Consider the following 17,360-nt stretch of genomic DNA (forward strand, 5'->3'; position numbering starts at 1 on the left):
GGAGAAAGGTTTTGCAAGCAGTGGTGCCTTCCGTTTAAGGTCCCTGTCTTGTCCCTCCCTTCATCCGTGCCCTAAAGCTTTGGTATTGGTATCCCACAAGTAAGGATGAATCCGTGGACTCGATACCTCTTACAAGAGAAAACATAATTTATGCTTACCTGATAAATTTATTTCTCTTGTGATGTATAGAGTCCACAGCCCGCCCTGTTTTTTAAGACAGGCATATATATTTCTTCTGTTATGTGTGATCAGTCCACGGGTCATCATTACTTCTGGGATATTATCTGCTCCCCTACAGGAAGTGCAAGAGGATTCACCCAGCAGAGTTGCTATATAGCTCCTCCCCTCTACGTCACCTCCAGTCATTCTCTTGCACCCAAAGACTAGATAGGAGGTGTGAGAGGACTATGGTGATTATACTTAGTTTTTAGAACTTCAATCAAAAGTTTGTTATTTTACAATAGCACCGGAGCGTGTTATTACCTCTCTGGCAGAGTTTGAAGAAGAATCTACCAGAGTTTTTCTTATGATTTTAACCGGAGTAGTTAAGATCATATTGCTGTTTCTCGGCCATCTGAGGGAGGTAAAAGCTTCAGATCAGGGGACAGCGGGCAGTTGAATCTGCATTGAGGTATGTCGCAGTTGTTATTTTCTGAATGGAATTGATGAAAAAATCCTGCCATACCGTTATAATGAACATGTATGTATACTCTACACTTTAGTATTCTGGGGATGGTATTTCACCGGAATTACTCTGTAAAAGTACATTAAACCTTTTATTAGGTATTTTTCATGTTAAACGTTTTTGCTGGAATGTAGAATCGTTTGCATTAATGAGGTACTGAGTGAATAAGTATTTGGGCATTATTTTCCACTTGGCAGTTTGCTTGTGTTAATTATGACAGTTTCGTTTCTCTCTCACTGCTGTGTGTGAGAGGGAGGGGCCGTTTTTGGCGCTCTTTGCTACGCATCAAAAATTTCCAGTCAGTTTTTCTGCATGATCCGGTTCATCTCTAACAGAACTCAGGGGTCTTCAAACTTCTTTGAAGGGAGGTAGATTCTCTCAGCAGAGCTGTGAGACTTATATAGTGACTGTGATTTAAAACGTTGTTTAAAATTTAATTAGTGTTATTTTACTAATGGGAACAAACCTTTGCTAAAAAGTTGTGTTGTTTGTTAAGAGTGATGCTATAACTGTTTTTCAGTTCATTATTTCAACTGTCATTTAATCGTTTAGTGCTTCTTGAGGCACAGTACGTTTTTATTAAATAAAATTGTAACCGAGTTGCATGTTTATTGCTAGTGTGTTAAACATGTCTGATTCAGAGGAAGATACCTGTGTCATTTGTTCCAATGCCAAGGTGGAGCCCAATAGAAATTTATGTACTAACTGTATTGATGCTACCTTAAATAAAAGCCAATCTGTACAAATTGAACAAATTTCACCAAACAGCGAGGGGAGAGTTATGCCGACTAACTCGCCTCACGTGTCAGTACCTGCATCTCCCGCCCGGGAGGTGCGTGATATTATGGCGCCTAGTACATCTGGGCAGCCATTACAGATAACATTACAAGATATGGCTACTGTTATGACTGAAGTTTTGGCTAAATTACCAGAACTAAGAGGCAAGCGTGATCACTCTGGGGTGAGAACAGAGTGCGCTGATAATTCTAGGGCCATGTCTGATACTGCGTCACAGCTTGCAGAGCATGAGGACGGAGAGCTTCATTCTGTAGGTGACGGTTCTGATCCAAACAGATTGGATTCAGATATTTCAAATTTTTAATTTAAATTGGAAAACCTCCGTGTATTACTAGGGGAGGTCTTAGCAGCTCTCAACGATTGTAACGCTGTTGCAATACCAGAGAAAATGTGTAGGTTGGATAAATACTTTGCGGTACCGGCGAGTACTGACGTTTTTCCTATACCTAAGAGATTAACTGAAATTGTTACTAAGGAGTGGGATAGACCCGGTGTGCCGTTCTCACCCCCTCCAATATTTAGAAAGATGTTTCCAATAGACGCCACCACACGGGACTTATGGCAAACGGTCCCTAAGGTGGAGGGAGCAGTTTCTACTTTAGCTAAGCGTACCACTATCCCGGTGGAGGATAGCTGTGCTTTTTCAGATCCTATGGATAAAAAATTAGAGGGTTACCTTAAGAAAATGTTTATTCAACAAGGTTTTATATTACAACCCCTTGCATGCATCGCGCCGATCACGGCTGCGGCAGCATTTTGGATTGAGTCTCTGGAAGAGAACCTTAGTTCAGCTACGCTGGACGACATTACGGACAGGCTTAGAGTCCTTAAACTAGCTAATTCATTCATTTCGGAGGCCGTAGTACATTTAACCAAACTTACGGCTAAGAATTCAGGATTCGCCATTCAGGCACGCAGAGCGCTGTGGCTAAAATCCTGGTCGGCTGATGTAACTTCTAAGTCCAAATTACTTAGTATACCTTTCAAGGGGCAAACTTTATTTGGGCCCGGTTTGAAAGAAATTATTGCTGACATTACAGGAGGTAAGGGCCACGCTCTACCTCAAGACAAAGCCAAAGCTAAGGCTAGACAGTCTAATTTTCGTCCCTTTCGGAATTTCAAAGCAGGAGCAGCGCCAACTTCCACTGCACCAAAACAGGGAGGAGCTGTTGCTCGTTACAGACAAGGCTGGAAGCCTAATCAGTCCTGGAACAAGGGCAAGCAGGCCAGTAAACCTGCTGCTGTCCCAAAGACAGCATGAACCGAGGGCCCCCGATCCGGGACCGGATCTAGTGGGGGGCAGACTCTCTCTCTTCGCCCAGGCTTGGGCAAGAGATGTCCAGGATCCCTGGGCGCTAGAGATCATATCTCAGGGATACCTTCTAGACTTCAAATCCTCTCCCCCAAGAGGGAGATTTCATCTGTCAAGGTTGTCAACAAACCAAATAAAGAAAGACGCGTTTCTACGCTGTGTACAAGATCTATTATTAATGGGAGTGATCCATCCGGTTCCGCGGTCGGAACAAGGACAAGGGTTTTACTCAAACCTGTTTGTGGTTCCCAAAAAAGAGGGAACTTTCAGGCCAATCTTGGATTTAAAGATCCTAAACAAATTCCTAAGAGTTCCATCGTTCAAAATGGAAACTATTCGGACAATCTTACCCATGATCCAAGAGGGTCAGTACATGACCACAGTGGATTTAAAGGATGCTTACCTTCACATACCGATTCACAAAGATCATTACCGGTATCTAAGGTTTGCCTTCTTAAACAGGCATTACCAGTTTGTAGCCCTTCCATTCGGATTGGCTACGGCTCCAAGAATCTTTACAAAGGTTCTGGGTGCCCTTCTGGCGGTACTAAGACCGCGAGGAATTTCGGTAGCTCCGTACCTAGACGACATTCTGATACAAGCTTCAAGCTTTCAAACTGCCAAGTCTCATACAGAGTTAGTTCTGGCATTTCTAAGGTCGCACGGATGGAAAGTGAACGAAAAGAAGAGTTCTCTCTTTCCTCTCACAAGAGTTCCATTCTTGGGGACTCTTATAGATTCTGTAGAAATGAAGATTTATCTGACAGAAGACAGATTAACAAAGCTTCTAAATGCATGCCGTGTCCTTCATTCCATTCAACTCCCGTCAGTAGCTCAATGCATGGAGGTGATCGGCTTAATGGTAGCAGCAATGGACATAGTTCCCTTTGCACGCCTACATCTCAGACCGCTGCAATTGTGCATGCTGAGTCAGTGGAATGGGGATTACTCAGATTTGTCCCCCACTCTGAATCTGGATCAAGAGACCAGAAACTCTCTTCTATGGTGGCTTTCTCGGCCACATCTGTCCAGGGGGATACCGTTCAGCAGGCCGGACTGGACAATTGTAACAACAGACGCCAGCCTTCTAGGTTGGGGCGCTGTCTGGAATTCTCTGAAGGCTCAGGGACAATGGAGTCAGGAGGAAAGTCTCCTGCCAATAAACATTCTGGAATTGAGAGCAGTTCTCAATGCCCTTCTAGCTTGGCCCCAGTTAAAGACTCGGGGGTTCATCAGGTTTCAGTCGGACAACATCACGACTGTAGCTTACATCAACCATCAAGGAGGGACAAGAAGCTCCCTAGCAATGATAGAAGTATCAAAGATAATTCGCTGGGCAGAGTCTCACTCTTGCCATCTGTCAGCAATCCACATCCCGGGAGTGGAGAACTGGGAGGCGGATTTCTTGAGTCGCCAGACTCTTCATCCGGGGGAGTGGGAACTTCATCCGGAGGTCTTTGCCCAAATACTTCAACGTTGGGGCAAACCAGAGATAGATCTCATGGCGTCTCGCCAGAACGCCAAACTTCCTCGCTACGGATCCAGATCCAGGGATCCGGGAGCGGTTCTGATAGATGCTTTGACAGCACCTTGGAACTTCAGGATGGCTTATGTGTTTCCACCCTTCCCGCTGCTTCCTCGATTGATTGCCAAAATCAAACAGGAGAAAGCATCAGTGATTCTAATAGCGCCTGCATGGCCGCGCAGGACTTGGTATGCAGATCTAGTGGACATGTCATCCTGTCCGCCTTGGTCTCTACCTCTAAGACAGGACCTTCTGATTCAGGGTCCATTCAATCATCAAAGTCTAACTTCTCTGAAGCTGACTGCTTGGAAATTGAACGCTTGATTTTATCAAAACGTGGTTTTTCTGAGTCGGTTATTGATACCCTGATACAGGCTAGGAAGCCTGTTACCAGAAAGATTTACCATAAAATATGGCGTAAATACCTATACTGGTGTGAATCCAAAGATTACTCCTGGAGTAAGGTTAGGATTCCTAGGATATTGTCTTTTCTACAAGAAGGTTTAGAAAAGGGTTTATCGGCTAGCTCATTAAAGGGACAGATTTCAGCTCTGTCCATCTTGTTTCACAGGCGTCTGTCAGAAAATTCAGACATCCAAGCCTTTTGTCAGGCTTTAACTAGGATCAAGCCTGTGTTTAAAACTGTTGCTCCGCCATGGAGTTTAAACTTAGTTCTTAACGTTTTACAGGGTGTTCCGTTTGAACCCCTTCATTCCATTGATATAAAATTGTTATCTTGGAAAGTTCTATTTTTAATGGCTATTTCCTCGGCTCGAAGAGTCTCTGAGTTATCAGCCCTACATTGTGATTCTCCTTATCTGATCTTTCACTCAGACAAGGTAGTTCTGCGTACTAAACCTGGGTTCTTACCTAAGGTAGTCACTAACAGGAATATCAATCAAGAGATTGTTGTTCCATCCTTGTGTCCAAATCCTTCTTCAAAGAAGGAACGTCTTCTACACAATCTGGATGTAGTTCGTGCCCTCAAGTTCTACTTGCAGGCAACTAAAGATTTTCGCCAAACTTCTTCCCTGTTTGTCGTTTATTCTGGACAGAGGAGAGGTCAAAAAGCTTCTGCTACCTCTCTCTCTTTTTGGCTTCGTAGCTTAATACGTTTAGCCTATGAGACTGCTGGACAGCAGCCTCCTGAAAGAATTACAGCTCATTCCACTAGAGCTGTGGCTTCCACTTGGGCCTTTAAGAATGAGGCCTCTGTTGAACAGATTTGCAAGGCTGCAACTTGGTCTTCGCTTCATACTTTTTCCAAATTTTACAAATTTGACACTTTTGCTTCTTCGGAGGCTATTTTTGGGAGAAAGGTTCTTCAGGCAGTGGTTCCTTCTGTATAATGAGCCTGCCTATCCCTCCCGTCATCCGTGTACTTTTGCTTTGGTATTGGTATCCCAGAAGTAATGATGACCCGTGGACTGATCACACATAACAGAAGAAAACATAATTTATGCTTACCTGATAAATTCCTTTCTTCTGTTGTGTGATCAGTCCACGGCCCGCCCTGTTTTTAAGGCAGGTGCATATTTTTTAAATTATAATTCAGTCACCACTACACCCTTGGTTTCTCCTTTCTCGTTGGTCTTTGGTCGAATGACTGGAGGTGACGTAGAGGGGAGGAGCTATATAGCAACTCTGCTGGGTGAATCCTCTTGCACTTCCTGTAGGGGAGCAGATAATATCCCAGAAGTAATGATGACCCGTGGACTGATCACACAACAGAAGAAAGGAATTTATCAGGTAAGCATAAATTATGTTTTTTATTTTAAAACTTTTTCAGTCACCACTGCACCCTATAGTTTCTCCTTTTTCTTCCTAGCCTTTGGTCGAATGACTGGGGGGGGGAGCTATATAGACGGCTCTGCTGTGGGTGCTCTCTTTGCCACTTCCTGTAGGGGAGGAGAATATCCCACAAGTAAGGATGAATCCGTGGACTCGATACATCACAAGAGACATAAATTTATCAGGTAAGCATAAATTATGTTTTATTGACTACAAGGAGACCCGTTTTTTGAAAAATCTAACACCGGCAACCCAACCGAGCCATTGGCGGATCAGAGGAAACATGTGAGAGATACACGTCACGGCCAGAGCTAACGGCCGACCTGGAGACGCCAGTATCTTTGCAAACAGGTAGATACACGGTCGGGGAAAGGGGACAAAAAACTTTCGGATTCTGGTGATTGATACATTGTTTGGGGCAGTTTATAAAGTTAAACTAAAGACTTTCATAAACAACTAAAAATTAAAGTTAAAGAGCGGATTACTATATTGACAGTTATATATGAATATAAGCGCAATTGTTTTAGCTTGGAAAACGGATACATGAAGCTTTGACAAACATTGTTGCAAAAATTGGAGATTGTCTCTAACGAACTGAGAATTTCAAGCACTTTACACTCCTATTTCGGGAACGCACGGACATTTGTTGTACTAGAACTTGATAGGAGCATTGCGGTTCAATGTTATTTATGAAATACGAGTTTTAGAATTATTATTACTAATAAGGTGCACCTTAATACTATTTTATATGTGTGTGTATTACATTTGTTCTTAAAATAAATTATTTGTAATATAATTGTATATGTTGATCTAGTAATATTTTTTTACTTGTATTTGATTCAAGTGTGGTCATTAGCATTTGGTAGAGCTTTTATTAGCGCACTCTGGTTTCTGGTTTATTTTAATTGTTGGTGTGAATATTGGGAAAATCGCACTTTTTAGAGTTGCTTGTAATACCTTTTTGGGGTTCCCCCTTGTTACTGAATGAAAATATCTTTGACGGAGGTCAGAATAACAAAGATTCTAATTACTTGCCGAGCACTTCAGACCATTCCTCGGCCATCAGTGGCTCAGTGTATGGAGGTAATTGGATTAATGGTAGCGGCAATGGATATCGTTCAGTTTGCTCGCTTTCATCTCATACCACTGCAACTGTACATGCTCGGACAGTGGAATGGGGATTATGCAGATTTATCTCCTCGGATAAATCTGGATCAAGAGACCAGAAACTCTCTTCTTTGGTGGTTGTCGCCGGATCATCTGTCCCAAGGGACTTGTTTCTGCAGACCCTCGTGGGTGATAGTGACAACGGACGTCAGCCTTCTGGGCTCCCTGAAGGCTCAGGGTGTTTGGACTCAAGTGGAGTCTCTACTTCAAATCAATATTCTGGAACTGAGAGCAATATTCAATGCGCTTCAGGCGTGGCCTCAGTTGGCTTCGGCCAAATTCATCAGATTCCAGTCGGACATCACGACTTTGGCATATATCAATCATCAGGGGGGAACAAGGAGTTCCTTAGCGATGATAGAAGTATCCAAGATAATCCGTTGGGTGGAGGCCCACTTTTGTCATGTCGGCAATCTACATCCCAGGAGTAGAGAACTGGGAAGCAGATTTTCTAAGTCAACAGACTTTTCATCCGGGGGAGTGGGAACTTCACCCGGAGGTATTTGCCTCATTGATTCTCAGATGGGGCAGACTGGAATTGGATCTGATGGCATCTCGACAGAATGCCAAGCTTCCAAGATACGGATCCCGGTCAAGGGATCCACAGGCCGAACTGATGCCTTGGCAGTGCCTTGTTTGTTCAGCCTAGGTTATGTGTTTCCACCGTTTCCTCTCCTTCCACGCGTGATTGCTCGAATGAAACAGGAGAGAGCTTCAGTGATCCTGATAGCGCCTGCGTGCCCACGCAGGACTTGGTATGTGGATCTAGTGGACATGTCCCCTCTGTCACTGTGGAAACTTCCATTGAGACAGGACCTTCTCATTCAAGGTCCTTTCCAACATCCAAATCTAATTTCTCTGCAGCTGACTGCGTGGAGATTGAACGCTTGATTTCTCCAACATTGGTGTGTCCGGTCCACGGCGTCATCCTTACTTGTGGGATATTCTCTTCCCCAACAGGAAATGGCAAAGAGTCCCAGCAAAGCTGGTCACATGATCCCTCCTAGGCTCCGCCCACCCCAGTCATTCTCTTTGCCGTTGCACAGGCAACATCTCCACGGAGATGGTTAAGAGTTTTTTGGTGTTTAAATGTAGTTTTTATTCTTCTATCAAGTGTTTGTTATTTTAAAATAGTGCTGGTATGTACTATTTACTCTGAAACAGAAAAGGATGAAGATTTCTGTTTGTAAGAGGAAGATGATTTTAGCAGACAGTAACTAAAATCGGTTGCTGTTTCCACATAGGACTGTTGAGATGAAGTAACTTCAGTTGGGGGAAACAGTTAGCAGACTTTTCTGCTTAAGGTATGACTAGCCATATTTCTAACAAGACTGTGTAATGCTGGAAGGCTGTCATTTCCCCTCATGGGGACCGGTAAGCCATTTTCTTATTCAAAAACAAACAGAATATAGGGCTGCTTATGGGCTAAAAAAAAAAACTGGTAGACATTTTTATGGGCTAAATCGATTGCTTTATTTGTGCATATTATTCAAATTTAGGCTAACAATTGACATTTATAATCTTGGGGAACGTTTATAAAACGGCAGGCACTGTATTGGACACCTTTTTCAGTCAGGGAGCCTTTCTAGTCATAGACTGAGCCTCATTTTCGCGCCATTAATGCGCAGTTGTTTTTTGAGAACAGGGCATGCAGATGCATGTGTGTGGATCTAAGAATCTCTGAAAAAGCTTTTAGAAGGCGTCATTTGGTATCGTATTCCCCTCAGGGCTTGGTTGGGTCTTAGTTAAATTGAAAAACGGCTCCGGTTCCGTTATTTTAAGGGTTAAAGCTCTGAAATTTGGTGTGCAATACTTTTAAGGCTTTAAGACACTGTGGTGAAAATTTGGTAATTTTTGAACAATTCCTTCATACTTTTTCACATATTCAGTAATAAAGTCTTTTCTGTTTGAAATTTAAAGTGACAGTAACGGTTTTATTTTAAAACGTTTTTTGTGCATTGTTGACAAGTTTAAGCCTGTTTAACATATCTATACCTTCAGATAATCTATGTTCTATATGTATGAAAGGCAATGTGTCTCCCCATTTAAATTTATGTGATAATTGTGCCATAGCGTCCAAACAAAGTAAGGACAGTACTGCCACAAATAATGATATTGCCCAAGATGATTCCTCAAATGAGGGGAGTAAACATACTACATCATCTCCTACTGTGTCTACACCAGTTTTGCCCATGCAGGAGGCCCCTAGTACATCTAGTGCGCCAATACTTATTACCATGCAACAATTAACGGCTGTAATGGATAACTCCATAGCAAATCTTTTATCCAAAATGCCTACTTATCAGAGAAAGCGCGATTGCTCTGTTTTAAACACTGAAGAGCAAGAGGACGCTGATGATAATTGTTCTGTCATACCCTCACAGCAATCTGAAGGGGCCATGAGGGAGGTTTTGTCTGAGGGAGAAATTTCAGATTCAGGAAAAATTTCTCATCAAGCTGAACCTGATGTTGTGACATTTAAATTTAAATTAGAACATCTCCGCGCACTGCTTAAGGAGGCGTTATCTACTCTGGATGATTGTGACAATCTGGTCATTCCAGAGAAATTATGCAAGATGGACAGGTTCCTAGAGGTTCCGGTGTCCCCCGACGCTTTTCCTATACCCAAGCGGGTGGCGGACATAGTAAATAAAGAGTGGGAAAAGCCCGGCATACCTTTTGTTCCTCCCCCCTATATTTAAGAAATTATTTCCTATGGTCGACCCCAGAAAGGACTTATGGCAGACAGTCCCCAAGGTCGAGGGGGCAGTTTCTACTCTAAACAAACGCACTACTATTCCTATCGAAGATAGTTGTGCTTTCAAAGATCCTATGGATAAAAAATTGGAAGGTTTGCTTAAAAAGATTTTTGTACAGCAAGGCTACCTTCTACAACCAATTTCATGCATTGTTCCTGTCACTACGGCAGCGTGGTTCGAGGAACTAGAAAAGTCGCTCAGTAGAGAAACTCCATATGAGGAGATTATGGACAGAGTTCACGCACTTAAATTGGCTAACTCTTTTATTTTAGATGCCGCTTTGCAATTAGCAAAATTAGCGGCGAAAAATTCAGGGTTTGCTATTGTGGCGCGCAGAGCGCTTTGGCTAAAGTCTTGGTCAGCGGATGTGTCATCCAAGACAAAATTACTTAACATTCCTTTCAAAGGTAAAACTTTATTTGGACCTGATTTGAAAGAGATTATTTCAGACATCACTGGGGGAAAGGGCCACGCCCTTCCACAGGATAGGTCTTTTAAGGCTAAAAATAAGCCTAATTTTCGTCCCTTTCGCAGAAATGGACCAGCCTCTAATTCTGCATCCTCTAAGCAAGAGGGTAATGCCTCACAACCCAAACCAGCCTGGAAACCAATGCAAGGCTGGAACAAAGGTAAGCAGGCCAAGAAGCCTGCCACTGCTAACAAGACAGCATGAAGGAGTAGCCCCCGATCCGGGACCGGATCTGGTGGGGGGCAGACTCTCTCTCTTTGCTCAGGCTTGGGCAAGAGATGTTCAGGATCCTTGGGCGCTAGAAATAGTTTCTCAAGGTTATCTCCTGGAATTCAAGGAACTACCCCCAAGGGGAAGGTTCCACAAGTCTCACTTATCCTCAAACCAAATAAAGAGACAGGCATTCTTACATTGTGTAGAAGACCTGTTAAAGATGGGAGTGATACACCCAGTTCCAATAAAGGAACAAGGAATGGGATTTTATTCCAATCTGTTCGTAGTTCCCAAAAAAGAGGGAACGTTCAGACCAATTTTGGATTTGAAGATCCTAAACAAATTTCTCAGGGTACCATCGTTCAAAATGGAAACTATTCGAACGATTCTACCCACCATCCAGGAAAGTCAATTTATGACTACCGTGGATCTAAAGGATGCGTACCTACATATCCCTATCCACAAGGAACATCATCAGTTCCTAAGGTTCGCTTTTCTGGACAAACATTACCAGTTTGTGGCTCTTCCATTCGGATTAGCCACTGCTCAAGGATTTTCACAAAGGTGCTAGGGTCCCTTCTAGCAGTTCTAAGACCAAGGGGCATTGCAGTAGTACCTTACTTGGACGACATTCTAATACAAGCGTCGTCCCTGTCAAAGGCAAAGGCTCATACGGACATCGTTCTAGCCTTTCTCACATCTCACGGATGGAAAGTGAACAAAGAAAAGAGTTCTCTGTCCCCGTCAACAAGAGTTCCCTTCTTGGGAACAATAATAGATTCCTTAGAAATGAGGATTTTTCTGACAGAGGTCAGAAAATCAAAACTTCTGAGCTCTTGTCAAGTGCTTTATTCTGTTCCTCGTCCTTCCATAGCGCAGTGCATGGAAGTAATAGGATTGATGGTTGCAACAATGGACATAGTTCCTTTTGCACGAATTCATCTAAGACCATTACAACTGTGCATGCTCAAACAGTGGAATGGGGATTATACAGACTTGTCTCCAATGATTCAAGTAGATCAAAAGACCAGAGATTCACTCCGTTGGTGGCTGACCCTGGACCATCTGTCTCAGGGAATGAGCTTCCGCAGGCCAGAGTGGGTCATTGTCACGACCGACGCCAGTCTAGTGGGCTGGGGTGCGGTCTGGGAATCCCTGAAAGCTCAGGGTCTATGGTCTCGGGAAGAGTCTCTTCTCCCGATAAACATTCTGGAACTGAGAGCGATATTCAATGCTCTCAGAGCTTGGCCTCAACTAGCAAAGGCCAAATTCATAAGGTTCCAATCAGACAACATGACGACTGTAGCTTATATCAATCATCAAGGGGGAACAAAGAGTTCCCTAGCGATGAAAGAAGTGACCAAAATAATTCAATGGGCGGAGGATCACTCCTGCCACTTGTCTGCGATCCACATCCCAGGAGTGGAAAATTGGGAAGCGGATTTTCTGAGTCGTCAGACATTTCATCCGGGGGAGTGGGAACTCCATCCGGAAATCTTTGCCCAAATAACTCAATTATGGGGCATTCCAGACATGGATCTGATGGCGTCTCGTCAGAACTTCAAGGTTCCTTGCTACGGGTCCAGATCCAGGGATCCCAAGGCGACTCTAGTAGATGCACTAGTAGCACCTTGGACTTTCAACCTAGCTTACGTATTCCCACCGTTTCCTCTCATTCCCAGGCTGGTAGCCAGGATCAATCAGGAGAGGGCCTCGGTGATCTTGATAGCTCCTGCGTGGCCACGCAGGACTTGGTATGCAGACCTGGTGAATATGTCATCGGCTCCACGATGGAAGCTACCTTTGAGACAGGACCTTCTTGTTCAAGGTCCATTCGAACACCCAAATCTGGTCTCCCTCCAACTGACGGCTTGGAGATTGAACGCTTGATTCTATCAAAGCGTGGGTTTTCAGATTTGGTGATAGATACTCTGGTTCAGGCCAGAAAACCTGTAACTAGAAAAATTTACCATAAAATATGGAAAAAATATATCTGTTGGTGTGAATCCAAAGGATTCCCATGGAATAAGATAAAAATTCCTAAGATTCTATCCTTTCTTCAAGAAGGTTTGGAGAAAGGATTATCTGCAAGTTCCCTAAAGGGACAGATCTCTGCTTTATCTGTCTTACTACACAAAAGACTGGCAGCTGTGCCAGATGTTCAAGCATTTGTTCAGGCTCTGGTTAGGATCAAGCCTGTTTAGACCTTTGACTCCTCCCTGGAGTCTAAATCTAGTTCTTTCAGTTCTTCAAGGGGTTCCATTTGAACCCTTACATTCCATAGATATTAAGTTACTATCTTGGAAAGTTTTGTATTTGGTTGCAATTTCTTCTGCTAGAAGAGTTTCAGAGTTATCTGCTCTGCAGTGTTCTCCTCCTTATCTGGTGTTCCATGCAGATAAGGTGGTTTTGCGTACTAAGCCTGGTTTTCTTCCTAAAGTTGTTTCTAACAAAAATATTAACCAGGAGATAGTTGTACCTTCTTTGTGTCCGAATCCAGTTTCAAAGAAGGAACGTTTGTTACACAATTTGGACGTTGTCCGTGCTCTAAAGTTCTATTTAGAGGCTACTAAAGATTTCAGACAAACATCTTCCTTGTTTGTTGTTTATTCTGGTAAAAGGAGAGGTCAAAAAGCGACTTCTACCTCTCTTTCCTTTTGGCTTAAAAGCATCATCCGATTGGCTTATGAGACTGCCGGACGGCAGCCTCCTGAAAGAATCACAGCTCACTCCACTAGAGCTGTGGCTTCCACATGGGCCTTCAAGAACGAGGCTTCTGTTGACCAGATATGTAAGGCAGCGACTTGGTCTTCACTGCACACTTTTGCCAAATTTTACAAATTTGATACTTTTGCTTCTTCGGAGGCTATTTTTGGGAGAAAGGTTTTGCAAGCTGTGGTTCCTTCCGTTTAGGTGACCTGATTTGCTCCCTCCCTTCATCCGTGTCCTAAAGCTTTGGTATTGGTTCCCACAAGTAAGGATGACGCCGTGGACCGGACACACCAATGTTGGAGAAAACAGAATTTATGCTTACCTGATAAATTACTTTCTCCAACGGTGTGTCCGGTCCACGGCCCGCCCTGGTTTTTTAATCAGGTCTGATGAATTATTTTCTCTAACTACAGTCACCACGGTATCATATGGTTTCTCCTATATATATTTCCTCCTGTCCGTCGGTCGAATGACTGGGGTGGGCGGAGCCTAGGAGGGATCATGTGACCAGCTTTGCTGGGACTCTTTGCCATTTCCTGTTGGGGAAGAGAATATCCCACAAGTAAGGATGACGCCGTGGACCGTACACACCGTTGGAGAAAGTAATTTATCAGGTAAGCATAAATTCTGTTTTTATCGAAGCGAGGATTCTCTGATTCGGTCATCAATACTTTGATACAGGCTAGAAAGCCTGTCACTAGAAAAATCTATCATAAGATATGGCGTAAATATCTTTATTGGTGTGAATCCAAGGGTTACTCATGGAGTAAAGTTAGGATTCCTAGGATTCTGTCTTTTCTCCAAGAAGGATTGGAGAAAGGTTTATCAGCGAGTTCCTTAAAAGGACAAATTTCAGCTTTGTCAATTCTGTTTCACAAACATTTGGCAAATGTGCCAGATGTTCAGTCTTTTTGTCAGGCTCTATCTAGAATTAAGCCTCTATTTAGACCCATTACTCCTCCCTGGAGTTTGAATTTAGTTCTTCAAGGGGTTCCGTTTGAACCCATGCATTCCATGGATATCTCTGCAGGGACCAAGCGTCAAGTACAGATCCCTTCACACTCCATCAGCTCCGCCCACGATCAGCCAGATGGTTAGCTAGGCTCCGGTCACTTGCAACTTGTGTAGGCAGCGTTGATCGGCTTGGGCATCCAACTGTACTTGCTTCCCGGGTACGTAAAAGACACCCCTCAGCTCTTTACTTTAACCTCTTGGGCTTCTATAGTGTAGACTCCTGTTAAAAAAAAAAAATGCGGTGATCGCAGCCATTTAGCTGTAGAGACTTCCAACTCCTGGGCAGGTAACAGCCCTGCCAAAGCCCATCAAATCCTGGGGAGTAGTCCCAGGCACGATGGTGTAGAGTAGGAGAGCAATGGACAGGCACTCGGCTAGTAGACGCTGACACGAAGCGTGCTGTTGCAGGCTCCATCCCCAAACTTGAAATCTCAGGTAGCCCTCCTCGTCAGGAAGATACAAGCTTCAATAATACAGCGTGACCGGTGAAACTCTTGGTGATATTTTGATGATATTACCTTGGCGGGCCGATCTAACAGTTTGTGTTCACTTTGGCTTTACCGACCGTTAACTGGAGGCGGCTTTTATTAAAGACTCACGTGATCCTTCTGACGTTACTGTTATGTAACTTAAAAATACTATTGTAGCGATATAGATGCAACACCTGTTGCAATCACTGGAAATGTAAAGCCACTATGTGTCGCACGGGATCCCAATATAATCAGATGTTTGGATACTTTCAGTTACATATCAACAGTCCATATCCCCTATTCCCAACAGCAGAAGCAAGTCCTGGGGGTCAATGGAAATTGGCTTGGCGGTCACTTGCATTGGCTAAACAATCTTTGGTCACTTTGTGATTCTTTAATGAACTTGGCAGTGGCTTGCACTGGTGGGAGGCACTTAGTGGATGCCTCTAGTAGCTTGTGCCACTTGGATGTCGCTAGTAGCGACTAGATAGTTACTTGCAGTGCCTGATTGGAACTTTAAAGCAGGTATCCGAACAGTGATTGCAACAGGTGTTGAATCTATATCGCTACAATAGTATTTTCAAGTTCCATAACAGTGACGCCGGAAAGATCACGTGAGTCTTTAATAAAAGCCGCCTCCAGTTAACGGTTGGTAACGCCAAAGTGAACATAAGCTGTTAGATCGGCCCGCCAAGGTAATATCACCAAAATTTTTCTTCTCTTCCCATCACATAGGATTTTACTGGAATTTACCACAGACATTCTAAAGTACCATCATTGTATTTTTACAGCCATTGGCCTTGGCAACATTGTATTATAAACGTTTCTCTTACATGGTGTATCCAGTCCACGGATTCATCCTTACTTGTGGGATATTCTCAATCCCTACAGGAAGTGGCAAAGAGAGCACACAGCAGAGCTGTCCATATAGCTCCGCCCCCCCAGTCATTCTCTTTGCCGCTCTAACAAGTAGCATCTCCACGGGAGGGTAAAGAGTATGTGGTGTTAGATTTGTAGTTTTTATTTCTTCAATCAAGAGTTTGTTATTTTAAAATAGTGCCGGTTTGTACTATTTACTCTGAGGCAGAAAGTGATGATTTCTGCTGGGAGGAAAGAGATTTTAGCATGTTGTAACTAAAATCCATTGCTGTTCCCACACAGGACTGTTGAGTACCGGAGAACTTCAGTTGGAGGGAACAGTTTGCAGGTATGCTCAGTCACTTTTTTCCTAACAAGACTTGGTAATGCTAGAAGACTGACAGAAATCCCCATGTGGGAAGGTAAGCCATATTCTGAGACTTAGTATAGAAGGATGGCTTAATTAAAAGGGCTTAAATCACTGGTGGACACTGTTATGGGGAAAATCGATTATTTTTTACTATAATCTGACATTTGCACAAGTGTTTATTATGTTTGGAACACTTTTTAGGGGTTTTATACGCCTGGCATAATTTTAGACACCTAATTTGGCTCAGGAAGGCCCCACAACTCCGGAGTGAAGAGGGAGGGGGCCTAATTTTCGCGCCTCAGTTGCTCAGTTCTTTTGCAAGACAGCTTCATGCAGCTTCACATGTAGAGTCCAGAGATTGCAGGAGGACTACAGGGAGGCTTATTTTCGTTCCAAAACTAATCCCCAAGGAAGGTAGGGCCACAGCAGAGACTGTGGCATAGTGCTGTAGTGTGTTAAACCGGTGGCCAGCTTCAATTTGCTCCGGTTTGGGCAATAAGGGGTTAATTGGCTTGAAACTTGGTGTGCAATCATTTCAAAGCATTAGGTTCATATGGTGTAAATTTCATAAAGATCGGATGTTTTTTTGAGATTTGGTAAAAGTGTGTGCCTTATTTAAAGGCACAGTAACGTTTTTTCAAAAAGTGTATTTTTCTGTATTTGAGTGCTATCTAAGTCTGTCTAACATGTCTGAGCCTACAGATAGACCTTGTTCTATGTGTTTAAAAGCCATGGCGGTACCCCCATTGCATTTGTGTTTAAAGTGTGCTAAGGTATCTAAACATTTTAATGACCATGCAGTGACACTTAAAAATGTAGCCCAAGATGATTCTTTGACGGAAGGTAATGAGGATAGTCCTCCTTCCTCTCCCCATGTGTCGACACCAGTTACGCCCGCGCAAGCGTTGCCTAGTACCTCTAGCGCATTGTGCCCTATTACATTGCAACAATTAGCAGTAGTCATGGATAATTCCCTTGCGGCATTTCTATCCGAACTGCCAGTTTTCTTTCATGTAATTAGCAAGAGTCCATGAGCTAGTGACGTATGGGATATACATTCCTACCAGGAGGGGCAAAGTTTCCCAAACCTTAAAATGCCTATAAATACACCCCTCACCACACCCACAATTCAGTTTTACAAACTTTGCCTCCGATGGAGGTGGTGAAGTAAGTTTGTGCTAGATTCTACGTTGATATGCGCTCCGCAGCAAGTTGGA

The sequence above is a fragment of the Bombina bombina genome, chromosome 10 (genome assembly GCF_027579735.1).
Source record: "Bombina bombina isolate aBomBom1 chromosome 10, aBomBom1.pri, whole genome shotgun sequence".
Lineage (NCBI taxonomy): Eukaryota > Metazoa > Chordata > Amphibia > Anura > Bombinatoridae > Bombina > Bombina bombina.